This window comes from Balaenoptera physalus (genome assembly GCF_965194825.1).
Source record: "Balaenoptera physalus genome assembly, chromosome: 1".
NCBI lineage: Eukaryota > Metazoa > Chordata > Mammalia > Artiodactyla > Balaenopteridae > Balaenoptera > Balaenoptera physalus.
Genome location: NC_138882.1, coordinates 37,220,997 through 37,242,807, shown reverse-complemented (window position 1 = coordinate 37,242,807; position 21,811 = coordinate 37,220,997). Strand labels below are relative to the sequence as shown.

The window sequence follows — 21,811 nt, the reverse complement described above, 5'->3', positions numbered from 1 at the left end:
ATTGCTCACTGAAGGCCTGGGTCTCCCATGCCTTCATCGGCCTGAGGCTTAGAGCAGTCCGGGGAAAAGCCGAGTTTGGGGCGGGAGGGTGGAGGCAGAGATACGGCAGCTCATCTCAGACGTGTCGGACCTGTGGTTTGTGTTCCCCAAATAGGTTCTGTCTCTGGCAGTCTCCCCGTGGGGACAGGGGGTGGGGTCCATGGCAGCTTTGAGGATTTGTTTGGATGGCCCTGCCTTTTTCCCGTTTTTTCCTCTCTGTTCCTCCGCACGCCCCCTGCCAGTGCCATGGTTCCAGCTGTAGTCCTCCAGTGAGGCTCCCTGCTGCCCGTCCCTCTCCTCTCCAGGCCCTTCTGCGTGCAGTGGCCATCTTGTCTTTCTTGCTCAGAAATTTAAAATGGTTTCTCATCGTTTCCAGAAGGAGATTCCTTCCCTTTAGCAGGATGCTGGAGGCTGTCTGTAACTAGTCTTGTCTTAGCTTTCCTAAACTCGGTCTCACCTCTCTGAGTTTCCCTACGTGGACCACGTATTCCAGAAAAACCAGGCGACTTACTTTTTCTTGCTTTTCCTATCTCTCTGTTCTCACTAGTGATATTCTCCACGCCTCCTCTCCACTGCACCCACCTGCGGCAGTGCCACCGTCTTCCGTGGACCTCTCCTGATTACCTGCACAAGAAGCAGTCCTCCTCCCATCCGGCCAGACTCCCATACGCTTCATGCCTCTTTTGTGCTACTGTAGATGTGCTGTGGTTCTTCGTGTATAAGTCTTATGTCTGTCACCTATTAGATTGTGAGCCCCAGGAAGCTCGGGAAGAGAAGGGAAACATGTACCTGTGTGGTGCTTTCTGTTTGCCAGGTACCACATCCATCTGGTTCACGACGGTTATTTCATTTATTTCTCACCGCAACCCTGCGAGGAGTGTCCCATGGCCGGTAAGTGTTCTGATCGTGATTAGAACCCTGGTCTGTGAAAGCCTTTGCATTTTTCTTTTCTCAGCCGTCAGTGTCTGCAAAATGCCGCTTACGAGGTAGATCCCCAAAATGTGTCTATTTAAGGAGTTTTGTAAGTCCCTGATGTTCTGTGAGAGTTTGGGTGGCTCATCTTCCTGCGCCCAAGGTCTGGGTCACTTGGCTCTTCCATGCCACCCTCCCTGCTGCCTCATTAACTTTCTCCTCTTTCTTTGAGGCTAGGTTCACCCAAGACAATGGGGATTTTTTTGTAGCTGAAATTGATGGGCTAACAAACCTCAGTTTTCCTGGTCTCCTTCCCCTCGAAAGAGGAGGCAGAGGTGGGATAGGTTGTAGCATCTTCAGAGCAGGATAAGCTCCGGAATCCAGAGATCAGTGGAGACCATAGAAGCAGGGACATGGCGCTTGGGCAGACCTAGGTTTGCATCTTGACTCTGCCTCATCTTAGGTGGGTGGTTTTAGACAAGTTACTTGATTTTTCTAAGTCTTAGTGTCCTCCTCGGTCAGTGAGATGGAGCCTCTATACCTACTACACAGAAATGCCTGATATATTGCCAAGCAAATAGGTTCCCAAGAGAAAGTGATGCAGCTCCATTCCCCCTGCCCAGTTGTCTAGTGGGGACTTAAGAAAGGACCATAGCAGGTGGCTCGAGAAGAACTGGGGGAGAAGGAAGCTTATGTGCGTTCAGTGGTATCATAAGCAGGGGCAGGGGAGGAGGTAACCAGGCAGTATGCACCTGAAGCCTGTGAGGTAGTGCCTTTCCCCCACCTGGAGTAAATACCCTCTATTGCATTAGGAACTTCGGCATCAGGAAAACACCATGGAAACGCCATGAGCATTGGTGGTGGCGGAGTGAGGGTTAAACAGTGAGCCTTCCTGGGATCCTTTTGATGCCAGGTTAGTTTCCCTTCTTTCCGAACGCAGCAGTGGCTGCCTGTTTCCTGATGCTGTTGCATCCCATGGGAGGGGAGTTGGGCACCCCGAAGCCCCCTGTCACCAGTTCCGGGGCTGCAGAGCAGAGAGTGACGACAGCCCGTGAGTCGTCAGCCGACGGCAGCGGGGACCCTGGTGACGGCTGCTTTGTTGTTTTTTTCCTCTTCGGATGATGACTCAGTGTGTCGGGAGCTGGGAGATGGAGCACTCAGCCGAGTGGCCAGGACGTTCTGTCAACATGAAAGCAGCAAAAACAGTTTGTCGGGGCTCAGCGCTGACCCTGGGCTGGGGTCATTTTCAGGAAGGGCTTGGCACACGACAGACCACTGCCAGGCACGGGGGCGACGTCGGATAACTCAGGACCCTGTAGACCCTTGAATTTTAGAATCTGAAAAGAAAATCAGCTGTTTATGTTTTATTAGATGAGCTTGGCAAACAGGATCACTTCTTGAATTCCTCTCACCGGTCCCCAACAAGAGACATCTTCCCAGGTTCAGAAAACCCTTTGGGATTTCTCAGTTGTGGCTTATTGCCTTGGATGGAGGGCAGGTCCCTTCTAGGGGGCAGGGGTGGGCCTGGCAGTCCTAGTGCCCGTTATGGGGATTTGGAGTCGTAGGTTCCCTCTGCTGGCATCACGTGAAGATGGTGGATCCACATCACAGGCCTTGAGCTGAAGACCGGCTCTTGGGCAGCCCACTTCAGCCTCTCCTTTCCTTATTATCCCAAATCAAAGCCTTATCTTCTCCCCTTCATCTTCCTCATTTCCTTCTTAGGCGCAGTAGTGGGCCTGAAGTCCTTGACCTTTGCATCTGTGTGTGCGTCATCATGGCGGCTCAGGGTTCTAGGCTTTTCTTGAATCTGCAGCATTGCGCTTTGTGCGCGTGACACCCCCTGCCCCGCCCCGCCCGCCCGGCCCCGCCCCGCCATGCCTTCTTCGGAGCAAGAGAGAACATGGGCCTCCATTGCCACTGAATCTCAGCCAAACCGTTATCCCCAGCATCTGGCCTCCCTTCTCTCCTCCCCCGCTTTCGGCCAGTGTCTGGGGGTGGAGGAGCAAACAACTTGTGGGAGGGGATGGAGGGACAGCCTGGCCTGGGGCTCTCTGCCTCCTTTCCTCGTGTGCCATTTTTCAGCCTCACGCTTTCCTGCAGATGGATGATGCCAGTACTGACATTTGTCGCCACGCACCTCCTCTCCCCAAGGACTTCCCTGTGCGACTTTTTTGGGATCTGGAAAGAGTGGCTCTGGGGCCTTGGGAGCCAGAGGGGACAGGGAGACCCGGCCCAGGTCACAGCGGACTGTGCGACGGGCGAAGGGTGGGAGTTGGCCGACCCCACCCAAGCGCAAAGGCAGCCCCGGCCCCTTTGCGTCATATCTTTTTCAGCCTGAGTAGAGAGCAACTTGACCTAAAAAAATTGTATATATGTGGGTGTCGGATCCTTTGTGTCTCTTTGTCCAGAAGCTGTGCATGTGATGAGAGCCCAGGTTCTGTACTTCAGGGAACTGTTGTCCTTCAGGTTTGTTTTCAGAAAGATGTGATGGATGGGCCCTCCTTGATGAGACTGCGTGCCCTCTGGGACTGGCCTTTCTCCAGGATGCTGGGCCCGGCGTGGTGTTTCTTCTGTCAGTGGATGGTGAGCCGCAGCGGAGGGCCATGTCTGGGGGCCCAGAAGGGACCCGGATTGGGGCCTGCATGTGCATTGCTTGGTTGGCCCTGGGAACTGAGCCCACCTTTCGCTTCTTCCCCACAGAGAACTCAGAGGAGTTCAGCTCCATGAGTAGGTGACAAACTCCTGGAGACTCAGCTGACGGTTGTGCTGGTGTGCAGAAGACAGTTGTCATCCTGTGGGATAAGTGTGTGCCCGTTTGCATTTATTTGGAACAAAAAAAGGAGCTGCCTGGCAGCCTGGCTTTCTGCAGTAAGTATTTTTTTGCATTCTTTTATCTCTTCAAACGTCGGAAGTGGATAGATGTTTATTGAACCTAGCCAGCTGCTGTGCCTTCTCCATTCTTTCCTGCACACTGCCGCCCTTGGTCCTCCAGAAGAGAGGACTGGATCGATTTCCTCATGCTGCTGGAGAGCTGCAGAGAGGCTAGAACTCAGTGTTCAGCCCCCGCACATCCCCCTCACATTCAGGAGAAGTGGATTCTCCCTAACACAGAGCCAAAAGGCCGGGGCCCTCAGAGCAGGGTGTTCATGGGCTGAATGGAAGGGCCCTCTGCCTGTGCTCACTGCCCCCAGCAGGGAGGTGAGGCTCTCAGTTGGCTGGCTGGAGGAGCTGGGGGAGGGGGGTGGGCCTTGCCAGCATCTAGCATGGTTCTCTGCCAAGTTCTAGCTCCAGATCTCTAGGCCGCTAGGAACCTAGACTATATATAGCGTTGTGCTAAGCAATTCTTATCAGACGTGTCTGCCCTCCCCTGCGGGAGAGGAGCGCTTCTATCAGAGAACCAGAACCTGGAGAGTGTGAGCCATCTCCATGGGGCCTTTTATACTGGGGAGGGTGTGTGTGTGTGTGTGCGTGCATGTGCATGCACACACACGCGTGCATATGTGTATCTGTGTATACGTGTCTGTGTCTGGTTCAGGGCTGCCAAGCTTTCTCTCCTTCCCCCTATTTCAGATGCTAGTAGATTCAAAATCTTGTGGAGGAGGGCGCTGATGTAGGCTGAGGGCCAGGAGGGGCTGGTGCTTCTTGAAGGATCCTGGATCCTGGGTTTGGAGGAGAGGCTGGGCACATGATGGTGGCTGAAAGCACAGTGTGGCCTCCGGTGTGTCTTCCTGGTTTCCGGTTTGCCTTGCTTTGCCCAAGGATGTCTTTTGACCTCTCTCTTCCTTCTTTTGAACCTGCTGCCTTTCCTGCCTTCCTCCAGCCCTCCCTCGTCCTTTGATTTTCTTTGGGATATATGAGGCAGACCCAGCTATGGGCATCCGGGAGCTTGTCTGCTTCCCGCCCTCACCCTCGTTTGGGGCTTCCGGAAGTCTGGCTTGACCGGCACAAGGGGCCAGCTGTCCTCAGAGGAGCTGGTGGTGAAAGAGCATGAGCGTGTCATGCTGGGAGGTACAGGGCAGAGTGGGCTGGGTCTTTGCCTCCTCCCTTTCAGAGGTGCTGTTGAGCCCCCAGTTTGTGTGGTTCTGTGACCACAAGTGCTGATGGATGTGACGCCATCCCAGTCTTGTCGGTGAACCATTACCAGGCTGCTTATTGGAAACCAGGTGCAGCAAGGAAGATAGGATTCAACGCCCTCCTTCCCTGCCTCCCAGGTAAGTCAGGTGTGGGCCACCCGTTCCGGGCCCTCCCCCACCCCCTGCTCTTCCCACGAGGGCGTTTCCCTTACTCGGTGGAGAAGCCTCAAACTTCTCCATTCAGAATCTCCCAGACAATTGCTCCCTTCTTTCCATTCTCCTCCTCCTGGCTTTTCTGTGAATGGGGTTAGTAACCAGCGAAGGCTCGGGGGCAGGGCGGCCAGCCTAAGCGATCAGGCACTGGCCATGTGGGAGATGGCGGGGTGTGGTAGTTGGCAAAACAGCTGGGCCTCCCGCAGTAACTGACCAGCCGCTCTCCCTGACCCCCTACCAATAGCACGAGATTCTGAGTGCTGATCCCTCAGAGGGGCTGGAGCCCGCCTGGGAACTGAGCCTTCTCTTCCTGTGTCGTCTGGACACCTTTAGCCTCGCTTAGTCTAGGGCTGTGGTCTGGAGCTTATAGACTGTGGGCTGGGCAGTGGACTTTGGGGCTCTTTCCCCCTACTTTGGGTTTTTCTTGTTTTGTTTTGTTTTTTTTTTTTGTTTTTTTGAGTGAATAACTTTTTTCCTCTAGGCCCTCATTGCCTTTACTTTAAGAAAAATCCTGGCTCAGTAAACCATTGCAAAGATCTCCAGGCAGTTTGACGTAGAAATGTTTTTTTCTCTGCGTCACCTGTTACTGGTCACAATAATAGCGATCGTGATTAAAAACGATGAGGGCCTGCAGAACTGGGGAGGTCCGTCACATTACAGAGATGGTTTAGAAGGCAGACTGGAGGCACTTGCCACATTACCAGGAAATCTTTCTCCTATCAAGTAGATTCCTGCCACATTCTGGGCCAATAGGCCCGGTTGGAATGAGCTGACAGCAGATTGTCTGGGGTCTAAAGATAAAAGGGATGGTGCTGGGTAATTTTATGACGCTCTCGGCTAATGTCAGGGGGCACCTGCGGGATGCCAGCTCTCTGCCGTTGCCTCGTGGATGTGGCTGTTGTTTCCTCCCCACTCCCCCCGCCCACCCCTACCCAGGGAAGTCTGATGTACCCTGCTTCCCAGTGTTTCATCTTCTCCTCTTCCCATCTGAGATGAGTCTCTGATTTGGCTGTGAGCAGCCTGAGATCCTCGCTGAGTGAGGAATCCAGGGCTGTTTGGAAGAGTCCGATGTCTCTTCCTTCAAGGAATTTGACAAGTCTCAGCCCCTCCAGCAGTAACGAAGGGAGGGATGGCTAGGGGTGTTGGACCTGGAACATGAATAAAGCAGACAGATCAGCCTTGGTGCAGCTGGGGAGATGAAGAGGAGCTGGCCAAGTCCCTCAAGATGTGTCAGCTAGAGTCTGGCCAGCACTGGCTGTCAGGCTGGAGCCAGATGGAGCTGCTGGCCATGCTCGGGAGCCTTCGCTGTCCTGTGTGCAGTGCGTCCCCGGGCCTGGCTCCAGGTGACCGCTGCCTCCATTCACAGCCCTGCCCTCGGCTAGATTGATATCACCAGGGTGGGGAAGTTGGTTTTGCTCCTTGAGATGTAGTAGCCTCTGTGGCCTCTGGTGTTCCCAGAATTGGGGTTGGTGCTCGCCTGCTGATTCTCCTACTTTTGTCCCTCATCTAGTTCTCTCCTTCCTGTTCACCAGCCTGGCTTCTCCAGACATGACATGGAACGTTATGTGTCAGAAGCCAGGCTGGCAGAATAGTTGGCATCCCCTGAGAGGGGTGCCAGGCGTAGCCGGCACTTCTTTCTCGACCTCTGAATCCCTGCAGTCTGGGAGCCAGGAGGCAGCGTGGCCTTTCCAGCTGGGGTCCGGCAGCGGTTAACAGAGCTGGTGGCACTGGAGCCGTGGTGGTGTGGCTTGGTCAGGAGGCATGGGGGAGGGGCCCTGCCAGAGGATGCGATTGGTCAGCACCTTCCTATTCCATTGAATCCTGGTGTGGTCAGGGCTGTGAATTGTTTAATGCATATCTTAGCTCTATCCCCTGGCACGAGTGCCCCCGAGGCTGCAGCTGCAGCTTTAGAGAGGATCTGTACCTCATACTGGTCACTTTTTTGGACACGTTGCCTCCCTCTGAAATATGCGAGAGAGAGTGCCTTTTCCACTAGCCGGCTGTCTGTGGGAGGCCCGCATCTTGCGTTGCTTTTCTGGGACTTGGAGTGTCTGTGAGGAAAGCAGAGACTGGGTTTGGTTCCTTGGTAGCTCCTTCCACAGGAGCTGCTCGTGGGCTGGTAAGGCCAGAGAACGCCTCCAGGCCCCGGGCCTTTGCGGAGCCTGATGCAATAGTGTGGAGCCTGGGCAGGGGAGGAGCAGGGGGACAAGGATGGAGAGGGCCATGCGGGGAGGTGGTTGTACAGCGTCTGACCACAAGATCAAGGCCAGGAGGGGGTTGGAGGAGGTGTCCAGCATTCAGCCAGGGCTGCCTGCTGTGGCCTGAGTGAACATGTGTGTGCATGGAGCCCAGAGATAGGCATCAGAGTTCTTGGTCTCAGCATGCAGGCCAGGGAAAGGGAAACTGACCTTTGTTAGGGCCTCCTTTTGCTTATTTGATTTCATGCTCAGAACAACCATATGCAGTAGGTGTTACTTCCCTTTTATGGTTAAAGACACTGTGATTGTTAAGTGACTTAACCAAGGTCACACACTTGGTAGGTGGCACTACTGAGATTTAAACTCAGGCACTTCTGAGTCCAAAGCCTGTACTTTTTCTTCACCCTCTTAGGCTGAAGCCAGACATTTTTGGGAGCTAAGACCTTCAGAGGATAGGCAAATGATGTGACCCAGAGTGAAAGGCCAGATACCCAGGGGACTCTGCTGTCACAGGGATGACTGCATTACATCCCTTTTGAGGGAGGCAGGGCAGGGGCAGATACCCTTTGGTATCCGTGGATAGGCAGGCAAATACATTCCTTCTACAAATATGTCTTCAGCCTCTGCTGTATATATGCCAGGCACTGTGCTAGGTGCTAGGGATGCAGAATTCAACGAAACCAAGTTTCTGCTCTTGTTGGGTGTATATTCTAGCGTGGGGAGAGATCATTAATAATAATAAATAGAATTTAAAAATAAAGTAGACATATATGGAAAAGAAGGACACTCCTACATAAGAAGAGGCATCCAGATGTTGGTCAAGGAGGGAATTTGAGAGACAGAAGGACCTCGGCCACCTGGGGAAGCCGTATTGATTGAGCCTCCAAAGAGAATTGATACACAGACTAACCCCTCTCTTTTCCTAACAGCTGGGAAAATCCATCCAAGGTCCACAGAGCTCACAGGAACTTGGAGTGAGTCAGGAATCAAGGTGGCAGTAGTCTGTAGTTTCGTCACCAGCAGACTAGGGTTTTTTCCATTAGCCGTGGCTGCTCCTGACCTTCCATCTCCCACCCTCACCAGGCGCCAGCTGGCATCTCCACCTCAGCCTGGTCACCATGGCCACCTCTGGTCCACGCAGCACAGGGGGACACTCGGGTTCAGTCTTTGCCGAGTCACTGGTAAAACATATGTCTGCAGGAGGCAGACTTCAGCTGAGCCTCTCCTGCCAGAACACGTGGTTGCGAGATTTCGCAGTAGGGAAGTGACAGGCAGAGGCCAAGGGAGGGGAGTCCCCTTGTATCAGATGCTTGGACGAGCTCTGTGTCTTGAGAGGTCGGTGGCTGGGGACGGGGGAGGAGACATTTCCTGTGTGCAACTTCAGGGCTCAGGACTTGTTTACATGGTAGGAGTGCAGTGTCTGCTGGGCCCAGGGTGAGTCGGGCCACGAGATTCTCCCTCTTTGGTGCCATGGTTCTTGCCGCCTGGCCCACCCTGACCATGGAGACTGCCACCTGCTGGCAGGGGGCCGTGTGGGTCTTGGTGGCGTATGGTTGTGGGGGCCCAGGGAGCCTGTAGACGAGTCACCAGGCCTGGGTTCTGGCTTCCTTGGTAAAAACTCACTCACCCCCTTCACCTCTTTGGGCCTCAGTTTCATTATCTGTAAAATGAGAGGGTTGAATCAGAATCTTTTTGGAGGTTCCTGCCAACTCCCATATGGGGGCTCCCTGGATGTTCATGGAGGTATTTCTTAGCCCGAAACTCAGGATCTGCATCACAAGAGAGGGGTGGGACCTTGAAGACCCGTCTGAGAACAGCTGTAATTGTGTTTTCTGAAGGGACACTGTCGGCATGAATTAGGGCGGGTGGGTGGAGACAGTTTTCGAAAGACCCCCGAAAGCAAGTGCGAAGGGTGAAGATTGCATGAAGGTGGCTGATGAGGACCCTCCAGGTGACCAAGGACGTGGACTCTGGCTCCCACCAAGAGGCTTGTCTGGAGATGGGCCATGTGGGAGCTGCTGGGGGCTTGCTGTGCTGCAGGGGGTGACTTGACATGCCGTGCCCCAGGAAAGATGTGCCATCCTTTCTGGCCCTAAATCCTGGAGAGAAAATGGGACTGCAGGGCCCTTGTGTCCTGTGCATTCCCTGAGACTTATCCTCAAGGTCTGTGCCCCTTTGCTGTCAGGAAGTTTCCCTTTATATTTAGCTTTCTTTTCTCATGTGGTTGTTTAAGCCCTTCTATTTAAAAAAACAAAAACAAAATGATAAAAAGACAAGACAAAAGAAAACAAAAACAGAAGTATCTCAGAGCTACCAGTTCCATTTTGGCTTTTTAGTTTTGAGTCACTCTTTAAAAGACAGCAAAACTGAAACACATACAGCAAAGCCCAGGGTCCCAGGCCCTTCCGGGCTTTTGTGCAAAGCCAGGCTGTGGCCAGGAGTGGCCGGGTCCTGGCCTCACTTCTCCATGACAGCCTCAGTCCCTGACGTCCACCATGTTTCCTGGGCTGCGTGGGTAGGAGCCCTGAGGCGGAGGCACACATTGTGCAACCCGCTAGGCAGAATGCAGAGCTTTACAAATAACTACATTTCTCCAAGATGCCGTCTGCTTGCCACTCTGCAGGACACTTACCTGGGATTTGTAACTCTGAGCCCAGCCTCCCCAGCTCCCACGAGGGTGGTGGGAAGAGAGATTTGGGCTAGGATGCAGGCAGGAGAGGAATTGACTAGTAACCATTGTCTCACATGCGCCGTGCGATGTTTCACAGTTCTTTTCACGTTTGCGAGCTCTTTTGGCCTCACACAGCCCTGTGAGGGCAAGTGGGTGGTATTAGCCCTGTAGTTGATGACACTGAACCAGAGAGAATCCTGCCAGGGTCTAACTGCTTGTATACGCTTAATTTTGGACGCCCACCCAGGCCCCCTGACTCTGGTTGTCATTTCCTTGGGTTCTAGTTGTGGGACCCATGGAGCGGGGCAGGGATCGGGGTGGGTCTTGGGCAGTTGACTTGATCTCTCTAGGTCTTGATCCCTTCTCTATATATTGAAGGGGCAGGAAACCTCAGAATATCTGGGTTCTCCCGTTCTCTGTTCTTTCAACTTCTTGGCGCTCTTGTGAAGACTGGCTTGCACTCCTTGGCTGGGAAGCCAAGCATGCGTCATGTGTTTCTGGTGAGGTTTCTTACATTTGGAAGCTTCTGGAATATGCAGTGCTTCAGACAGTTCTGACACGTCTATGGCACTTCATGCTTGTGCCTATGGTCGTGCTTCTGCTAAGTAGCTCTCTTAGAAATGAGGCCTCACTGTGGGGTCTTTGAGATTTTACCATCGGATTTATAAGGTACACACGGAGCTTTGCCCAGGATGCACACTGTGTGTACGTTACCTGTTTGTTAGCTACTTAGTGTACAGCACCTGCTGGAAGAATTGGCTGATGTACAATGGTAAAGTAAGATACTGGAAACGCTGGCTTCAGCTCTGATTGTTTGAATCACTATTGACTTGACCAAGTAGCCCTTTCCCACGGAGGAGAAGGTGGTCAGAGAATTCTTGGTGGCAGTGTTTTCTGAATACTGAGCACAACCCTCACCCTTTAGAAGGGTGCTGAGGCAGAGTGAGAGCTGCGCATCTTCTTGGCCATGTGGCCCTCTGTGTGTGATCTTCATTCAAATAGGCCAGAACCTCTTTGAAGGGGAAAGAAGTGTTTATTTACAACACATTTAGCCACGGTGGCTTAGGCTTTATCCCGGGGTGTTCCTTGAAGAAGGATTGGGATTGGACGTTTGTCCATTTGTATCCCCTGAATGCAGCCTCGGCTTGTAGAGAAACCCCGTGATGGGGAAGCTACCAGGGGATTGTTTTGGTGGATGCAGGCTTCAGTAACTTTACGTGTGAAGATTTGTCATATCAGACCCTGTTTGTCTGGAGGTTGGGAAAGAGGATGGCTGAACCTGTAGCAGGGAGGGTGGCTTAGGCTAGACTTTGGGAAGGACTGTGGCATCCCCTTTGCTGAGGGTTCCCAAGGAAAGATGAGGCTTCTTTATCTGAGAGGGGGAGGCTGGAGGTCCTGGACAGGGGCCTTTGGGCCTGAGTCTGTGAACTCTGAGGCCACCCCAGAACAGCATGAGTGTGGGTATCAGGATCCGTTGCAGGCTTCATCTTTCCTTTCTGCCTCTGAGGCACGCCTGAGCCTGGGGCGGGGTCGGGGGGGTGGGGAGGGACGGACACATGAGCATTGTTTCTCCTTGCAGAGAGAGCTCCTGCCACTGACCGTATAGGACTGATAATATTTGAAAATAAAAAAGGGAGAAAGGCACATTTCCCCTTATCCCTGGCAGGAAAGAGCCCTGAGCTGCTCTAATCCTGATTTGTATCACCCCCCCACCCCCGCCAATTCCTCCTAGCCCTAGGGATCTTTGATAGGCATCAGAGATGTGAAGGAGCACGCGTGTGTGTGTGTGTGTGTGTGTGTGTGTGTGTGTGTGTGTGTGTGTGTGTGTGAAAGAGAGAGAGGGGTGCATGAGGCAGGGCCATGCATAGTCGTTGGAGAAAGGCAGAAGATGGAAGAGGAATATCGCAGGGCAGGTCCACAGCTCTGGGACCACCAGCATTGCCTGCTGTTCTAAAGGCACGGGTGTGTGTTGAAGTGAGCATACTACTTAGAGGTGACCAAAGTCCAAAGTCAACCAGTTAACGTCTAAATGAGGGTTGTATTAAATATGGAGAATCATATATCCTTTTGTATTGTTACTGCCTGCAGATTTAGCATCGAAAGGCCTGACAGGTCAGGAACCTTTCACTGGTTCCCCCTCTTTGTAAGATCATGCTTATTTTATATCAGCTTTTTATCTCCCTTCTTTTCTGTTTCTCACCCTCACTCACTCCTTAGGTATATGGGAATTTTTGTCCATGCGTTAGTGTTACCATTTCCTTGGGGTCCAGTTCTTCCCGTGTCTCTGACATCATAGAATGTATCACTTTTATTTCACATGTGAACACAGCACAGGCTCACTGCAGAGATGAACCGTTTCTGAAATGGGGCAGCTCCCCGTCTGGTCCTGGAGAAGGTCATCCAAAGCCCTGAGGAGATGAGAATCCAGGGTCTCCTTGCCAGGACCAGCTCGGCCCCATGTCGTGCTTCCTATCTGGGGTGGGAGTTGCTCAGGCATGAATCTCCCCCAGCCCTACTAGCTGTTTCTTCTTTTCAGCTTGAACCCTGAGTAGTGGCCTGGAAAGTCTGAGACCACATGTCACCTTGCTAGGTGAGGAGGGGGCAGAGAGAAGAGAGCGACAGGGACAGAGAGGAAGGGAACATGGGCTCCTGGCCACTGGCCTCTCTCCAAGACAGGTGAACTCTGCGTTCAGAAAGGAACTCATTTAATCTTTTGGCCCTAATAGCAGTTATTTGTGTTTTCTCTCCCTCTCTCTTTTCCCTCCTCCCTCTCCCTAACCTCCCCCCCCTGCCCCCGCCAACCCGCCTCCAAAAGAATTTAATCTGCTGGACAACAAACAATACTGTTATAAAACTTTGAAAACAAGAGGGCGCGGCCTCCCTGACAAGGAGAAGGGCATGCCGGGTAATGGGCGAGGGAGCCTGCCAGGCCCGAGATGGAGCCAGGCAAGAGCCCAGTTGGCTGGGCACCTGGGTGCCTGCCCCTGCCCAGCCCACCAGCCGTGCCATCCCCAGTCCAGAGGGGAAGGAACCGAAACGAAAGTGGGGGCAGAGGAGCTCTTGAAAAGGGGAAGTTGTACGTGTTCCCCTCTCCGATCTGATGGGAATGCACTGGACTGTGAAAGTACCTCCTCCCCCTCCCTCCCTTCCCCCTCCTCCTCCTCCTCCTCCCTCCCTCCCTCCTCCTCCTCCCTCCCCTCCCTCCTCTTCCTGCCTCCTCCCACTACGCACTGTTCCAGGTCCTGAGACTGGCAGACAGAGGTCCTGATAACAGAATGAGGCTGGCATAGCCGTGAAGGTACAGCCACCAGCCGGGCCAGCTGCAGGGGAAGCAGGAGAGAAAGGTGCTCCAAGCTGGCTTTGGACTCCAGACCTACCCTCTGTCTGCCCAGCCTCCCACCCCCCACCTAGGGAAGTGGAACCAGGTCATGGGCATGACCTGGTCCAAGTGCTCCGCCAGGTGTGTGCCCAGGTACTGGGTAGAACCGCCACTCGGAGGTTAGTGGGTACGCCCCGGGCTTCCTGGTGCCTGCCGGGACTGTGCTCCTGGGAGGATGTCTGACTTGGGGAGATGCTCTGCTCTCCTTCCAGGAGGAGTGGGGGCAGTACTGCAGAGGCTGGGCAGGCCTCTGGAAAGGTTCCTGGGGACAGAAACGTGCTTCACCCAGCAGGCAGGCATGCGGTCCTCTGAATGGGGCTCCTGGCGGCATACTATGCCTACTAGTTACTCCTGGTGGCTGCAGGAGGGGGTGACCCAGCTCCTCCTTGGGAGGTGGGGAAGCCGGGCTCTGGGTGTCTCTCCCCCGACCTCCAGAGTTAGATTTCACCTGAGCCTGAAGTTTCACGTCTGAGTCCATCTTCACTGGGTCAAGTAGATGATTTGGGAGTGACAAGGGAGCACTGTTGGTGGTTTTTCTTTGGATCTGCGTTGGCTTGGACCTGTGAACTCTGGTGGACATTGCGTGTGTGTAATAGACCAAAGGCACACTCGCTTTTCCTCTTGTGGAAAGCACCAGCTTCCCTGAAAGCAGTTCAGGGCTGTGCCCATCCTCTGCCCAGCCTAAGTCACTCTCTGGGAAACAGGGAGGCGTCCTTGATCCCGTCTTCACGCCACCCCTCCTCCTCCCCTTTGCTGCCCACTGTCTCCTGCTACCCCCCAGGCCCCATGGCATCCCCAGGGCAGGATAGCCATGTGCATCCTCCCGGCCAGCCAGTCATCCCGATTAGGGCCTCCATGCCCTGTCCTGAGTCTGGGAGGTTGGGCGATTTCCAGACCCAAGTGGTGTTGAGGAAGGGACAGAGGCCTGGGAACCTAGGCCTCCATACCCCTGCCCCAAGAGAAACCAGAACTGCTGATGCTGGGCCCACACAAGCTGAGAACGTGGTGATTTTTTTACCTCAGGGGTCATCTGGGGGGGTTTAGTGGGTCTGGAGTATGTCATCCCCACCTTGGGATCTAGGGCCTGTGAAGTGTGGTGGTTCCTGGATGCTGAGCCCTCATGGGGGCCAAGCTGCCAGAGAGAGAGAGGAAGAGAGAGAGAGCCAGCTCCACGTTCCCCTCCTCCACGGCCCCCTGTATATATACCTTTCATTTTATCACCCTTTCCTCTGATTCATTAACCACAGCTAGTTGGCAACAGGTCCCACCCTGACAGCTTAAGACAAAATGTCCAGGACACTGGGCCAGGGCTAGAGCCGAGAGTGACAGGAAGCTGGGCTGGGCCTGTCTGTTCAGACGTACAATGGTCTGGGACTAACTCAAGGGCAGACTGTTCCCCTTTTTCAAAAGGGCCTTTTCTAGGCCCCCTCTCTCACCAACATGACTCTTCCTCACTGCCAGGAGCCGTGAAACCAGCATTCCCAGCGGCAGGAAGATGCATGATCTGGGCTTCACTTCCGGCGCTCCTCCCCCACCCTGGCTGGAACTTGCGTCAGTCATGTAAGTAGCTGTGACTCAGCACCCAGCTGGGTTGGGAGGGAGGGAGAAGCTGCTGCCTCGCAGGAACCTTCCCAAGCGTTCTGGATTTGAACACGCTGTGGTAGCGCAGAACAAGCCAGCAGCATTCGGTTCCTGGAGGCAAATATCTGTTTGTTCCGTGGGTTTGCTTACGGATTTCATAAACAAGGATTCCTCTCCTTCCTGTTTTCCTCCCGTATTATTTTTTGGACACCGTGCTGGGCATAGGATTTTTAGGACTTTAAATGACACAGCATCATTTATAGAATGCAGTAGAAGCTCTCTTTGCAATCTCCAGACTATTCTTTAAGCAACGGCCCATGAACTGTATTTAACACTCAGGTGTTTTTGTTTGGCCTGTGCAGAGTTTTTGTTTCTTTTTTTTTTTTTTCGGCTGTATCTGATTCTGCATGCCTTTAGACTAAACACGGCCCCTCCGGGTCCCCATACTTCTGCTGCACACTGTCTCTGCTTCTCTGTCTTAAGTTTCCTGCCTGACCCCTCCGCACGTTTGAATGTGCAGTGACCAGTCTGCACCAGCCCCTCTCTTTTCGGATGGACATTCTGAGGCCTATTCCAGGAAAGTGCAGGCCCCAGTTCTCAGAGCTTGGCTGAGCAGGAATTAAAGCCACTGTGTTCTGATTCACTGTATGGTGACCTTTCCTCCACCCTCGGGTCACTGCCCAGGCAGAGGAGTTTCGTAGGCATGAGGGGGTGGAAAAACCTCCAAATAGAATGTGGGCACAGACTGGACTGGTGCGGCATTGTGGCCCCCAAACCCTCTTCCTGCGCTGTGGCACCTCCCAGGGCTGACATACCCGCTCCTCAGGGGCTGATTCTCCTTCCCGGCAGCCCTCTAAGCCCTTCTCCACTGGTCAGCTTGCGTGGGGCCGCTAGGCTGAGGTGGGAGGATCCAGCGTCCCGCCTTTGACGACAGAGCCCTTAGCAGGCTGGGGTTTTACCAGGCTGCCTTCTTCCAGATCAAGGAGGCCCTCAGGTTGGGTGCCAGGGAGAGCAAGCTGCTTCCAGCCACATGAAATCACCTGGCTACATGCAACTAGGGGACAAAATCAGCAGCTGGTTTCAGGTAAGTGAGTCGTTCATTGCTCGGCTGACTTCAATAGAGAAGCCTGGTTCTGTTGGGAGGTTTGAGACCTCAGCAGACCCTTTTATCTGGCGGGATTGGAAGGGTGAAAGGTTTGGCTACTAAGATGACTTTTACGCCCTCTACTCTTAGAGTGTTTACAGCAATGCATTGCTAATGATTTCTTGTCTCTTCTTCCAGAACACTGAGAGTATTTTAGAACTCAAGAGTTGGAGCCCACACTCAGGTTCATGTCCCTTAGTTCCCTCGGTGACAGTTGCTCCTCTGCTGTGTGCATCCCCTCCTCTGCACTCAGAGCTGACGCTTCCTGGGTAGCAGGAGAGACATGGATTAATCACCCTCATGACTAGATGACCTGAGTGTGTTCTGAAGGACAAGAGCTTGATGGTGTGAGAGGGGAGCTTAACCCAAAGCCAGGCTAGACTGGGGAGCTTTCCTGCGGACGGGGTGGCCCAGCTGAGACCTGAAGGAGGACTTCAGACCACCAGGCTTACTTGGCGGGGAGGGCAGTGATTGAGGGTTGGTAGTTATGGGAGAGTAGATGCAGAGTGTTCCAGAAAGAAGGAACAGCCTGTGCAGAGGCCTTCTGGTGGAGAAAGAGGCAGTCTGGATCACCAAAGGACTCCTGTGACGACACCTTAGGAAGGGGTTTGTGGAGAGTGGCAGTTGGAAGTTACAAAGGAAGAAGAGTTTGGCTGAAGTACAGAGCGGCAAAGCTGAGAATTAGCAAATGTAGGTCTCCAAACCCCACGTTTTATAGGGTTCATATTCTACCGGAATGACTATCATTAACGCTCAGTGGTGACCTTAAAGCCTTAGATTCACCCCCCGCCCCCCTGCACACCGACCTTCCCTCCGCTGTTGACTGCAGGTGTCCTTACTTAGAGCCCTTGCAGGCAGCGCTGATCCCCAGCCCTGGCTCTCCCATCTGTGGCCGAGGCCCCGCGGAGCCCCACGGGCTGCAGAGCCTAGTGCTGCCTGCTGTCAGGATTGCTCAAGCGTCCAGCACAGGAACTTCAGGGCAGTTCATCCCCAGCGTCTTCCCCTCCCACAGCCGTGCAGTGGAGACCACAGAGGCACCAGGGTGCTGGAGAACAAAGCAAGTATTGAAGCACCAGCTCCTTGCAGAACCAGGTGTGCTCTCATCTCCACCCAAGTTTAACATGTACAGTCAGTAATACCCCCCCATCTATGCAGAAATATTGCCTAGGACTTCCCTAACCCTCAGTCTTGCTCATAATTAAGTTCAAGAACAGAATGAGACGATAGTCAAACTACAAAGCAGGCAGCAATGGGTAGAGGGGTAGGAGCACAGACTCTGGAGTCAGACCTGGAATCGACACCATTCACTAGTCATGGGACTGTGGACAAGTTTTTGAACCACATTGAGGATCAGTTTCTTCTCCTGCAAGAAAGGGAATAATACCTACTTCACAAGACTGTTGTGAGAATTCAAGAGCACAACTTGGTGTTCAAATTTTATTTCCTTCTCTTCCCTAGAGAAACACATGGTGTTATTTCCAGGAGGCAATAAAAAATATAAGGGTTTATCTAGAGTCCTGAAGAATTGGTAGGGAACCTGAGAGATACAGATTCTTCTTTCTCTTGGTTATGGTATCAGAGGAAATACAGACATATTTTCTCAGCTTCAAACAACCAAAAAAGATGGTGCCATTAGGAGATGGGAAATCTAATTTGAACACCATTTGCAAACCTAATTTTCAGGCAGAATTTGAAAACAACACAAAACTCCGTTCTTTTATTAGAGGATTATCTACTTAGTACAATTATAAGACACTGATCTTTTTGTGTCACAGTAGAGAATAAATAAGATTGGCAATTAACGGGGTCATATTTGAATGTCCTGACCACTCACCTATGGCTGGGAAGGAGGAGCCCATGATCTTCCTGACTAGGGCACATGGAAGAGTTGCCCTGGCTCAGGTGAAACCCACCTTTGTGTAGTGGCTAGAGCCTCACAGGCAGAAAGGGTGCTTGTTTCCTGATGACGTGAGATAATATCGGAAAATGCTTTGCATACTGTGAAATAGTTTACAAAGCAGGGCAATACTAATGTAAATATTAACCCAGTTTAGTAACAGCTTTGGCTATTTTATTTTGTCATATATATAATAATAGGTAGGGACTGGTTATGGAATTAAATAACCTAGAAATCATGAGTTGTGAATTGCGATTGTCTATGTAATTTATCAACTTTGACTTTCATGTTCTTTGAGCATCACTTTGTAACTATTCTCTGTGCCTTTCTAATGGATCCATATATTATGTCCTGTCACAAGTGGAACTGCAAGAAGACACCTCTGCTCGGGGCAGAGGCTGGGTCTTCCGATCGCATCTCCCTTCTTTCTTCAGTGAGATCCTCTTCTTCTGGAAGCTGGTTTCACATGGTGGCTTAGATTTTTCCATCTTTGTATCTAGCACCATTTGAAATCAGTGTTTTAGGAGTAAGAATTGCAGCACAGCAAAAGGCCAACCGCAGAGGAGCTGCTGTTGGTGGGATCAGCTCCCCTCCTCCTGCCACCTGAGCTGGTTCAAGAAAGGAAGAACTTGAGAAGCAAAGTACACTCTTGAGTGTGTTGGGCTGCGGAGGGGGACAGGGCAGGGATGGGGTTGTGTTCAAAAGAAACTCAGAGGCTTGAGCAGAGCCAGAGGTTGTGATAGTCTTTCTGTTGACAGGGAGCGGCAGCCACCAGCAGTAGCCTGTTGGTAGGGCCTTTGAGCACATGCTTGGGCAATGCTGGGTTGGGTACTTGATTGCAATAGGCAAGGGGAGGGCTGTGTCCCAGGAGGACTATCTCATCACTTCAGCACTGTCCACCTGCTCCTAGATGCCATGGAGCATTCAGCAACAGTTGCCGAGCAGCTGAAATCAGACTTGCCACCTGCAGTGTCAAGGTGCCGGACCCCAACCAGCACCACTGGACCCATCTCTTACACAGGCTGACCGATTTCTCCTGGTGTTCAGAGTCTGTTTTTGTCTAGCACCATTTGAAATCGGTTATGATGTAGGGGGAAAAGCAGCAGCCTCGAGGCCTCATGCCAAGTCTGGTCAGCAACAGCCTGTGGCTTCCTGGAAGATGGATGGGCAGAGAGAGGGGGAGGAAGGTTATGCTTTTTCCTACTAGCTTCTTTAACTATATCTACAATACTTTATGCACGGATAATAGATCAGTTAATGGATTTTTAAAAACAAATCACTGTAATTTACCTAATGTCCTCCGTTTGCTGAAATGTGGTAGTGATGTAAACTATAAATTGGTTGCTGTTAAATTATCTTTCAGTCATGCATCCTGACCTTAATAAATGCTTTACTGTATACAATTTATCATGTCTTCGTTTTTCATAGATTATTTTCCATTCATAATTGTATGATGATGATAAGTGGGGTCCTGAAAAGTTAATTTGCTGTGCAGATCTTACCTATTTCGTAAAGAATTTGAAGTCGGTTACAGCAAACATATTAAAAATGTAGCGTCTGAAGACAGGAATGAAATTCTATGAGCCAAGAAATAAAATGAGAAAAAAGGATTACAGAAGAGAGACATGTTGCAGACCTGGGCTGAAGGATGCTGCTTATTGAACGGGAAACTGACCTCGGTTCCCAGTGGGCTGCAGCCCTGGAGCCTCTGCGGTCAGTGTTCCCTCAGAAATATTGGCATAACTGAGCCTGTACTCACATGGCCCTTGGAGGAGCACTGATGAATTCAGCTGCGTTAAAAGAGATTCAGGAGTATTGTTACTTTTGGTTCTTAGTTTCTATCAACTCTTGAAGACAGAGTGAACCAGTTCTGTAAAGGTATTCAGGGATGAGCCAGGCTTGATTTCACAGGGGATTAAACTTGGGGATTCTTCAGGTAGGAGGGCTGTGTCCCCTTGATTGACCATTTTGCACAGGAGATGCAAGGCCAGACCTGACCTACCTGCAGGACTTTTGTTTCACTCCAGTGGTTCTCCATAAGTGGTGGCATCTCAACCACCTGGGAAGCCTTTCTAAGTCCACCTCCTGCCCGTCCTCCCCCAGCTGGCTGCCCTGCCCAATCGGGTGGAGGTGGGACAGGTGAAGCATCTGTTGGGAAAACTTCCAGGTGAATGGGATGCATCCTTTGACTGCAGCTGCAGTGCTGTTTCAGGCTGTTGACTGGAGAATTCATGTTCTAATCCCCAGATGTGGTGGTGGGAACAGTTAAGACCCTGAATTGTTTTATTCACTTCTTTGCTGAGGTAGCTACAATAGACCTATGGGCATAACAGCTTTGGGTCAGTTGTAACAAACTGAACAACTTTTGATTCACCTACTGTGTCCCTAGCTCCAGCCTATGTATTCCAAATAAAGCAAGTAACTCATGGATTCTGCCAGCAGGTTGCTGTGATTCCAGTCTCCAAATAAGAAAGTGCCAAAAGATGGAGTTTAGCATCAAAGCACAAAAACAATGACTTGAGACATCTTTTACATAAAAGTACTTTCTGGTGCTCCCATGAATACTTAAATAGTGCTTATGGCTGGGTTATGAGATGCACAATGCACACCCCAAGTAATTAACATGCCCCTCATTTAGGATTATTTTGCTTTATTCTTCTGGAGGCTGACAGGTCTTTACCTAAAGTTGGCATTCCAGGGTGGTCTTTCTTTATAAATTGCTAAGCAGAATGTTTCTTTTGGAGCCATCTTGAGTCTGGTTTTTGAGGCCATGCTTTCCACCCAGATATAGAAAATGCTTTGTTAGGCATGGAGCTCGCTTCCCTGAGTTTTGCCACCCATTTACTGTAAGCGTGTCAGTGGAGAGCGAGTTGGACTGAAGGCACCTCCAGCCTCATACAAGTTGTACTGGCAAAGAATTCCCACCTGTGGAACTAAGTGCTGGTGAATCTTAATAACTATGAGACAAGTCAAGTCTTTTACCAGCTTAGGGTAAACAACGTGTTAAATCTCCAACCTGGTAAGTCTTCATGTAAGATGTTGGCTCAGCCCTGCGCTTTGAGAAGCTGGTGTATAGTTTCATGGAATTGCCTAGCAGACTGGTGTGTCTACATTTTAGGGCAGTTTAAGAGTTTTCCTTGAACACAAGGAAAGCGATGTTTTGTGTTTATTCTAATGTGATACAGCTCCACCCACCTTCTGATTACATTCACCCAAGGAGCCATTAGAATAGTGATTTTCAGATCCCACCCCTACAGGTTCTGGTTATACTGCTGTAGAAATGGGGTCTGGACATGTGTTTTTTGAAAGTTTCCCAGGGGATACTACTGTGCAGTCAGGGTTGAGAGCTCCCCCTCTGGGTCTTGCTTCTACACAAAATGTGACCTGAGGACTCGTGGTGTCGGTGTATTAGTTTCCTGTGGCCACTTTCACAAGTTACAACAAACTTGGTGTCTTAGTCTCTTCGGGCTGCTATAACAAACCACTACAGACAAGGCAGCTTATAAACAACAGATTTACTTCTCATGGTTTGGAGGCTGGGAAGGCCAAGATCACGGTGCTGGCAGATTCAGTGCCTGGTGAGAGCCAGCTTTCTGGTTTGTAGACAGTGCCATGTAACTTCCTGGGGCAGGGGGGTGAAGGGATTTGGGGTCTCTTTTTATCAGGACACTAATCCCATTCATGAAGTCTCCACCTTCATGACC

The 21,811-nt window shown here is 51.7% G+C and overlaps 1 protein-coding gene across 1 annotated transcript in view; it reads left to right on the top strand.

Moving 5' to 3' along the window:
* Positions 1-21,811, top strand: part of LOC309647585 (uncharacterized protein) — a 74,632-nt gene that overhangs the window by 45,799 nt on the left and 7,022 nt on the right. Inside the window, exons 5-7 of the mRNA XM_082435022.1 lie at positions 587-5,162; positions 12,922-13,604; positions 14,947-15,045. The gene's annotated coding sequence lies outside the window, so the exon portion shown is untranslated. The remainder of the gene's footprint in view (positions 1-586; positions 5,163-12,921; positions 13,605-14,946; positions 15,046-21,811) is intronic.